The sequence below is a fragment of the Chiloscyllium punctatum genome, unplaced genomic scaffold (assembly GCF_047496795.1).
Source record: "Chiloscyllium punctatum isolate Juve2018m unplaced genomic scaffold, sChiPun1.3 scaffold_626, whole genome shotgun sequence".
In the NCBI taxonomy this organism is placed as follows: Eukaryota; Metazoa; Chordata; class Chondrichthyes; order Orectolobiformes; family Hemiscylliidae; genus Chiloscyllium; species Chiloscyllium punctatum.
This window is the reverse complement of record NW_027310360.1, coordinates 7,501-17,500: the sequence shown is the minus strand read 5'-3', so window position 1 is coordinate 17,500 and position 10,000 is coordinate 7,501.

Genomic DNA, 10,000 nt, shown 5'->3' with positions numbered 1-10,000 from the left:
GGACTTTGAGTGTTCGGGGGCGGGGTAGCTCAGCCGGATTTGCCCCGGCGGTTCTGCGGACGGTGTTGACTTCGAGGGCGGACCGGCCCCCGTGTTCAGTCCGAATATCGTGCATTGTTAACGGCGGGAAGTGTTCCAAAAGGGAATGGGATTGAATGTGACTGCTGAAGCCGACTTTGAGACCTGTAACGCGGGTAGCTCAGCCGGATTTGACCCGGCGGTTCTGGCGACGGTCTCGCCTTCGAGGGGGGAGCGCCCCGCGTGTTCAGGCCGAATTTTGTGCATTTCCATCGGCGGGAAGAGGTCCAAACGGGAATGGGATTGAATGTGACTGCTGAAGCCGACATTGAGACCTCTAACGCGGGTAGCTCGGCAGGATTTGACCCGGCGGTTCTGCCGAAGGTCTCACCTTCGAGGGGGGAGCGTCCCGCGTGTTCAGGCCGAATATCGTGCATTGTTAACGGCGGGAAGTGTTCCAAAAGGGAATGGGATTGAATGTGACTGCTGAAGCCGACATTGAGACCTCTAACGCGGGTAGCTCGGCCGGATTTGACCCGGCGGTTCTGGCGACGGTCTCGCCTTCGAGGGGGGAGCGTCCCGCGTGTTCAGGCCGAATTTTGTGCATTTCCATCGGCGGGAAGAGGTCCAAACGGGAATGGGATTGAATGTGACTGCTGAAGCCGACATTGAGACCTCTAACGCGGGTAGCTCGGCAGGATTTGACCCGGCGGTTCTGCCGAAGGTCTCACCTTCGAGGGGGGAGCGCCCACCGTGTACAGGCCGATTTTCATGCATTTCCAACCGTGGGAAGGGGGCCGAAAGGGGATGGGGGTGAATGTGACTGCTCAACCCGACTTTGAGGCATCTAACCCGGGTAGCTCAGCCGGGTTTGACCCGGCGGTTCTGCCGACGGCCTCGCCTTCGAGGGGGGAGCGTCCCCCGTGTACAGGCCGATTTTCATGCATTTCGAACCGTGGGAAGTGGCCCAAAAGGGGATGGGAGTGAATGTGACTGCTCAACCCGACTTTGGCGCTTCCGAGCCGGGTAGCTCAGCCGGGTTTGACCCGGCGGTTCTGCCGACGGTCTCGTCTTCGAGGCGGGTGCCTCCCCCGTGTACAGGCCGATTTTCATGCATTTCGTACCGTGGGAAGTGGTCCAAAAGGGAATGGGGGTGGACGTGACTGCTCATACCGACATCGAGACTTGTAAGCCGTGTAGCTCGGCCGGGTTTGATCCGGCGGGTCTGCCGACGGTCTCGTCTTCGAGAGGGGGGCCTCCCCCGTGTACAGGCCGATTTTCGTGCATTTCCAACGGTGGGAAGAGGTTCATAAGGGGATGGGGGTGAATGTGACTGCTCAACCCGACTCTGAGGCTTCTAACCCGGGTAGCTCGGCCGGGTTTGACCCGGCGGTTCTGCCGTCGGTCTCGCCTTCGAGAGGGGCGCCTCCCCCGTGTACAGGCCGATTTTCGTGCATTTCCAACGGTGGGAAGAGGTTCAAAAGGGGATGGGGGTGAATGTGACTGCTCAACCCGACTCTGAGGCTTCTAACCCGGGTAGCCCGGCCGGGTTTGACCCGGCGGTTCTGCCGTCGGTCTCGCCTTCGAGGGCGGAGCCTCCCCCGTGTACAGGCCGATTTTCGTGCATTTCAAACCGTGGGAAGCGGTCCAAAAGGGGATGGGAGTGAATGTGACTGCTCATACCGACCTTGGCGCTTCCGACCCGGGTAGCTCAGCCGGGTTTGACCCGGCGGTTCTGCCGACGGTCTCGCCTTCGAGGGGGGAGCGTCCCCCGTGTTCAGGCCGAATTTTGTGCATTTCGAACCGTGGGAAGTTGCCCAAAAGTCGATGGGAGTGAATGTGACTGCTCAACCCGACTTTGGCGCTTCCGAGCCGGGTAGCTCAGCCGGGTTTGACCCGGCGGTTCTGCCGACGGTCTCGTCTTCGAGGCGGGTGCCTCCCCCGTGTACAGGCCGATTTTCATGCATTTCGTACCGTGGGAAGTGGTCCAAAAGGGAATAGGGGTGGACGTGACTGCTCATACCGACATTGAGACTTGTAAGCCGTGTAGCTCGGCCGGGTTTGATCCGGCGGGTCTGCCGACGGTCTCGTCTTCGAGGCGGGTGCCTCCCCCGTGTACAGGCCGATTTTCGTGCATTTCGAACCGTGGGAAGTGGTCCAAAAGGGGATGGGGGTGGACGTGACTGCTCAACCCGACTTTGAGGCTTCTAACCCGGGTAGCTCGGCCGGGTTTGACCCGTCGATTCTGCCGATGGTCTCGTTTTGGAGGGGGGAGCCTCCCCCGTGTTCAGTCCGATTTTCGTGCATTTCGAACCGTGGGAAGTGGCCCAAAAGGGGATGGGAGTGAATGTGACTGCTCATACCGACTTTGGCGCTTCCGAGCCTGGTAGCTCAGCCGGGTTTGATCCGGCGGTTCTGCCGACGGTCTCGTCTTCGAGGCGGCTCCCTCCCCCGTGTACAGGCCGATTTTCATGCATTTGCAACGGTGGGAAGTTGCCCAAAAGGGGATGGGAGTGAATGTGACTGCTCAACCCGACTTTGGCGCTTCCGAGCCTGGTAGCTCAGCCGGGTTTGAACCGGCGGTTCTGCCGACGGTCTCGTCTTCGAGGCGGCTCCCTCCCCCGTGTACAGGCCGATTTTCGTGCATTTCGAACCGTGGGAAGTGGTCCAAAAGGGAATGGGGGTGGACGTGACTGCTCAACCCGACTCTGAGGCTTCTAACCCGGGTAGCTCGGCCGGGTTTGATCCGGCGGTTCTGCCGACGGTCTCGTCTTCGAGGCCGGTGCCTCCCCCGTGTACAGGCCGATTTTCGTGCATTTCCAACGGTGGGAAGTGGTCCAAAAGGGAATGGGGGTGGACGTGTCTGCTCATACCGACTTTGAGACTTGTAAGCCGGGTAGCTCAGCCGGGTTTGTTCCGGCGGTTCTGCCGACGGTCTCGTCATCGAGGGGGGAGCCTCCCCCGTGTCCAGGCCGATTTTCATGCATTTCCAACCGTGGGAAGTGGTCCAAAAGGGAATGGGGGTGAATGTGACTGCTCATACCGACTTTGAGACTTTTAAGCCGGGTAGCTCAGCCGGGTTTGACCCGGCGGTTCTGCCGACGGTCTCGCCTTCGAGGGGGGAGCGTCCCCCGTGTTCAGGCCGAATTTTGTGCATTTCGAACCGTGGGAAGTTGCCCAAAAGTCGATGGGAGTGAATGTGACTGCTCAACCCGACTTTGAGACTTGTAAGCCGGGTAGCTCAGCCGGGTTTGACCCGGCGGTTCTGCCGACGGTCTCGTCTTCGAGGCGGGTGCCTCCCCCGTGTACAGGCCGATTTTCATGCATTTCGTACCGTGGGAAGCGGTCCAAAAGGGGATGGGAGTGAACGTGACTGCTCATACCGACTTTGGCGCTTCCGAGCCGGGTAGCTCAGCCGGGTTTGACCCGGCGGGTCTGCCGACGGTCTCGCCTTCGAGGGGGGAGCGTCCCCCGTGTTCAGGCCGAATCTTGTGCATTTCGAACCGTGGGAAGTTGCCCAAAAGTCGATGGGAGTGAATGTGACTGCTCAACCCGACTTTGAGACTTGTAAGCCGGGTAGCTCAGCCGGGTTTGACCCGGCGGTTCTGCCGACGGTCTCGTCTTCGAGGCCGGTGCCTCCCCCGTGTACAGGCCGATTTTCGTGCATTTCCAACGGTGGGAAGTGGTCCAAAAGGGAATGGGGGTGGACGTGTCTGCTCATACCGACTTTGAGACTTGTAAGCCGGGTAGCTCAGCCGGGTTTGTTCCGGCGGTTCTGCCGACGGTCTCGTCATCGAGGGGGGAGCCTCCCCCGTGTCCAGGCCGATTTTCATGCATTTCCAACCGTGGGAAGTGGTCCAAAAGGGAATGGGGGTGAATGTGACTGCTCATACCGACTTTGAGACTTTTAAGCCGGGTAGCTCGGCCGGGTTTGACCCGGCGGTTCTGCCGACGGTCTCGTCTTCGAGGCGGGTGCCTCCCCCGTGTACAGGCCGATTTTCGTGCATTTCGAACCGTGGGAAGTGGTCTAAAAGTCGATGGGAGTGAACGTGACTGCTCAACCCGACTTTGAGACTTGTAAGCCGGGTAGCTCAGCCAGGTTTGACCCGGCGGTTCTGCCGACGGTCTCGCCTTCGAGGGCGGACCCTCCCCCGTGTACAGGCCGGTTTTCGTGCATTTCGAACCGTGGGAAGTGATCCAAAAGGGAATGGGGGTGAACGTGACTGCCCAACCCGGCTTTGAGACTTGTAAGCCGGGTAGCTCAGCCGGGTTGGACCCGGCGGTTCTGCCGACGGTCTCGACTTCGAGGCGGGTGCCTCCCCCGTGTACAGGCCGATTTTCATGCATTTGCAACGGTGGGAAGTTGCCCAAAAGTCGATGGGAGTGAATGTGACTGCTCAACCCGACTTCGAGACTTGTAAGCCGGGTAGCTCAGCCGGGTTTGACCCGGCGGTTCTGCCGACGGTCTCGCCTTCGAGGGGGGAGCCTCCCCCGTGTACAGGCCGATTTTCGTGCATTTCCAACGGTGGGAACAGGTTCAAAAGGGGATGGGAGTGATTGTGACTGCTCAACCCGACTCTAGGGCTTCTAACCCGGGTAGCCCGGCCGGGTTTGACCCGGCGGTTCTGCCGACGGTCTCGTCTTCGAGGCGGGTGCCTCCCCCGTATACAGGCCGATTTTCATGCATTTCGAACCGTGGGAAGTGGTCCAAAAGGGAATGGGGGTGGACGTGTCTGCTCATACCGACTTTGAGACTTGTAAGCCGGGTAGCTCAGCCGGGTTTGATCCGGCGGTTCTGCCGACGGTCTCGCCTTCGAGGGGGGAGCCTCCCCCGTGTTCAGTCCGATTTCCATGCATTTCCAACCGTGGGAAGTTGCCCAAAAGGGGATGGGAGTGAATGTGACTGCTCAACCCGACTTTGGCGCTTCCGAGCCGGGTAGCTCAGCCGGGTTTGACCCGGCGGTTCTGCCGACGGTCTCGTCTTCGAGGCGGGTGCCTCCCCCGTATACAGGCCGATTTTCATGCATTTCGAACCGTGGGAAGTGGTCCAAAAGGGAATGGGGGTGGACGTGTCTGCTCATACCGACTTTGAGACTTGTAAGCCGGGTAGCTCAGCCGGGTTTGATACGGCGGTTCTGCCGACGGTCTCGCCTTCGAGGGGGGAGCCTCCCCCGTGTTCAGTCCGATTTCCATGCATTTCCAACCGTGGGAAGTTGCCCAAAAGGGGATGGGAGTGAATGTGACTGCTCAACCCGACTTTGGCGCTTCCGAGCCGGGTAGCTCAGCCGGGTTTGACCCGGCGGTTCTGCCGACGGTCTCGTCTTCGAGGCGGGTGCCTCCCCCGTGTACAGGCCGATTTTCATGCATTTGGAACCGTGGGAAGTGGTCCAAAAGGGAATGGGGGTGGACGTGACTGCTCATACCGACTTTGAGACTTGTAAGCCGGGTAGCTCAGCCGGGTTTGACCCGGCGGTTCTGCCGACGGTCTCGCCTTCGAGGGGGGAGCCTCCCCCGTGTTCAGTCCGATTTTCGTGCATTTCCCACGGTGGGAAATGGTATCTTTCATTACGGGGACAAGGGTCTGAAGCGGTGAAGTCAGTAACCGGCATAGTTAAGGAAAGGGTTCGAATTTTCTCAACAGTACGAAAAAAGTGAGCAGGGAAGCTAGAGAAGGTGTCAGTGAGTCCCAAACGAGTGAACCGCAAAACTTAGGGAAATGCCCGAAAGCGTTTTAAAGGGTGAAATCGGGAACGAGGAAATGATCGGAAAGTGCCTGAAAGTGCTAAATGAGTAAACAGAAAAACGATGAAAAATGTTTGAAAAGAAGAAGTGAGTAACCAGGAAAACTTAGAAAAATGTTCAAAACGAAGAAATCAGTAACCAGGAAAACTTAGAAAAATGATCAAAAAGAAGAAATGAGTAACCAGGAAAACTTAGAAAAATGTTTAAAAAGAAGAAATCAGTAACCAGGAAAACTTAGGAAAATGTTTAAAAAGAAGAAATCAGTAACCAGAAAAACTGCGAAAAATGTTTAAAAAGAAGAAATGAGTAACCAGAAAAACTTAGAAAAATGTTTAAAAAGAAGAAATCAGTAACCAGGAAAACTTAGAAAAATGTTTAAAAAGAAGAAATCAGTAACCAGGAAAACTTAGAAAAATGTTTAAAAAGAAGAAATCAGTAACCAGGAAAACTTAGAAAAATGTTATAAAAGAAGAAGTGAGTAACCAGAAAAACTTAGAAAAATGTTTAAAAAGAAGAAATCAGTAACCAGAAAAACTGCGAAAAATGTTTAAAAAGAAGAAATCAGTAACCAGACAAACTGCGAAAAATGTTTAAAAAGAAGAAATCAGTAACCAGGAAAACTTAGAAAAATGTTTAAAAAGAAGAAGTGAGTAACCAGAAAAACTTAGAAAAATGTTTAAAAAGAAGAAATCAGTAACCAGAAAAACTGCGAAAAATGTTTAAAAAGAAGAAATCAGTAACCAGGAAAACTTAGAAAAATGTTTAAAAAGAAGAAATCAGTAACCAGAAAAACTGCGAAAAATGTTTAAAAAGAAGAAATCAGTAACCAGAAAAACTTAGAAAAATGTTTAAAAAGAAGAAGTGAGTAACCAGAAAAACTTAGAAAAATGTTTAAAAAGAAGAAATCAGTAACCAGAAAAACGGCGAAAAATGTTTAAAAAGAAGAAATCAGTAACCAGACAAACTGCGAAAAATGTTTAAAAAGAAGAAATCAGTAACCAGAAAAACTTAGAAAAATGTTTAAAAAGAAGAAATCAGTAACCAGAAAAACTTAGAAAAATGTTTCAAAAGAAGAAGTGAGTAACCAGAAAAACTTAGAAAAATGTTTAAAAAGAAGAAGTGAGTAACCAGAAAAACTTAGAAAAATGTTTAAAAAGAAGAAATCAGTAACCAGAAAAACTTAGAAAAATGTTTAAAAAGAAGAAATCAGTAACCAGAAAAACTGCGAAAAATGTTTAAAAAGAAGAAATCAGTAACCAGGAAAACTTAGAAAAATGTTTAAAAAGAAGAAATGAGTAACCAGGAAAACTTAGAAAAATGTTTAAAAAGAAGAAATGAGTAACCAGGAAAACTTAGAAAAATGTTTAAAAAGAAGAAATCAGTAACCAGAAAAACTTAGAAAAATGTTTAAAAAGAAGAAATCAGTAACCAGAAAAACGGCGAAAAATGTTTAAAAAGAAGAAATGAGTAACCAGAAAAACTTAGAAAAATGTTTAAAAAGAAGAAATCAGTAACCAGAAAAACGGCGAAAAATGTTTAAAAAGAAGAAATCAGTAACCAGAAAAACTTAGAAAAATGTTTAAAAAGAAGAAGTGAGTAACCAGAAAAACTTAGAAAAATGTTTAAAAAGAAGAAATGAGTAACCAGAAAAACTTAGAAAAATGTTTAAAAAGAAGAAATCAGTAACCAGAAAAACTTAGAAAAATGTTTAAAAAGAAGAAATGAGTAACCAGAAAAACTTAGAAAAATGTTTAAAAAGAAGAAATCAGTAACCAGAAAAACGGCGAAAAATGTTTAAAAAGAAGAAATCAGTAACCAGAAAAACGGCGAAAAATGTTTAAAAAGAAGAAATCAGTAACCAGACAAACTGCGAAAAATGTTTAAAAAGAAGAAATCAGTAACCAGAAAAACTTAGAAAAATGTTTAAAAAGAAGAAATCAGTAACCAGGAAAACTTGGAAAAAAACACTTAGAAAAATTTTCAGCAAAGTGTGAAAAATATTCTAAGTGTCAGCGGAGGAAAATGCTGCAGCATCGGGAAAGATTCGCAAACTTACACCGAACATGTGCTCCGAAGTGCCGGAGGAATTGGGTGAATTGAGCCCGGCAAATGGCCAGCTGTCGTTTTGTGCCTGCAGCCCGAAAACTTTAACTTTGTCTGTCGCGGAAGTCCGGACCGAGAAAAATCCAAACGGTTTTGACCGGACCGAGTTCCAGACCGATGCAGTCAAATTTGGAATTCAGACCCATTCAGTGCCACTTGTAGTTTTTCCGCAGTGAGGTTGGCGGGGTACCCGGAGATATATGGGAACACGATTTTTAGAACAAAATGGCGGCGCGGGACCGTTCTGAAAGGCATCCGAAAAACGGTTCCACGGGCATAGCACTTTAATGACAGGTATGAGTGCATGCCGGAGAGCTCTTGGAAGTCGAATTTTTGACACTTTGTCAATTTTTTGACAGATTTGACAAACTCTTTCTGTCTGTTCTAAGAGTCAGTCAGAGACTTGTGCGGCGGTCTTTTGACACTATTGGAGGGCGGGCAAACCCCACGTTGACTCCGGCCGTCCCTCCACAGGCGCTCGTGTCCAAAATGAAGGCGAGAGACGCGAGTGGCCTGGTTCCCTTGGGTGTTGCCAAGAAGGCTGCGGGCTGACCGTTGCCTGAGCACTCCCTAAAGCCTCTTGTGATGAGAGCAGACCTCGCCTGCCGCACGACCGGCTCTGGGAGTCGTTGGGCCGCTATTTGTGAATAGTCTGGTCCTCCTCTGCCACCCGGACAAGCGCGATGGCTCTGCCGCCCTGCGGTGCTCGTCACCCAGGTTTGGGGAACACGATACTCGTAACAAAAATAAAAGGCGGCTCGGGACCTGCAGGCGAAAGGGGTCCCGTGGTGCTAAGCACGTCGACTTCGGGTCTCGGTGCAAGCCGGAGAGCTCACGGAAGTCTAAAGTTTTCGGCACGTGGTCGAATCTTTTCAAAGGCTTACCCGGCTCTTTCCGTCCATTCTGAGAGTAAGTCAGAGGCCGGTGCGGAGGTCTCTTGACAATCGGAGGGGGTGGTGGCCCTCCGCAGGCGCTCGTGTCGAAAATGAAGGCGAGAGACGCGAGTGGCCTGGTTCCCCTGGGTGTTGCCAGGAAGGCTGCGGGCTGACCCTTGCCTGAGCACTCCCTAAAGCCTCTTGTGATGACAGCAGACCTCGCGCGCCGCACGACCGGCTCTGGGAGTCGTTGGGCCGCTATCTGTGAATAGTCTGGTCCTCCTCTGCCACCCGGCCAAGTGCGATGGCTCTGCCGCCCTGCGGTGCTCGTCACGCAGGTATGGGGCACACGATGCTCGTAACAGCAAATAAAGGCGGCTCGGGACCTGCAGGCGAAAGGGGTCCCGTGGTGCTTAGCACGTCGACTTCGGGTCTCGGTGCAAGCCGGAGAGCTCACGGAAGTCTAAAGTTTTCGGCACGTGGTCGAATCTTTTGAAAGGCTTACCCGGCTCTTTCCGTCCATTCTGAGAGTCAGTCAGAGGCCGGTGCGGCGGTCTATTGACGACCGGAGGCTCCCATGGGTGTTGCGATGAGGGTGGAGGGCACAGAACCTTGCCTTAGCACTCCCTAATAAAGCCTCTTGTGAAGAGAGCAGACCTCGCGCGCCGCACGACCGGCTCTGGGAGTCGTTGGGCCGCTATCTGTGAATAGTCTGGTCCTCCTCTGCCACCCGGCCAAGTGCGATGGCTCTGCCGCCCTGCGGTGCTCGTCACGCAGGTATGGGGCACACGATGCTCGTAACAGCAAATAAAGGCGGCTCGGGACCTGCAGGCGAAAGGGGTCCCGTGGTGCTTCGCACGTCGACTTCGGGTCTCGGTGCAAGCCGGAGAGCTCACGGAAGTCTAAAGTTTTCGGCACGTGGTCGAATCTTTTGAAAGGCTTACCCGGCTCTTTCCGTCCATTCTGAGAGTCAGTCAGAGGCCGGTGCGGCGGTCTATTGACGACCGGAGGCTCCCATGGGTGTTGCGATGAGGGTGGAGGGCACAGAACCTTGCCTTAGCACTCCCTAATAAAGCCTCTTGTGAAGAGAGCAGACCTCGCGCACCGCACGACCGGCTCTGGGAGTCGTTGGGCCGCTATCTGTGAATAGTCGGGTCCTCCTCTGCCACCCGGCCAAGTGCGATGGCTCTGCCGCCCTGCGGTGCTTGTCACGCAGGTATGGGGCACACGATGCTCGTAACAGCAAATAAAGGCGGCTCGGG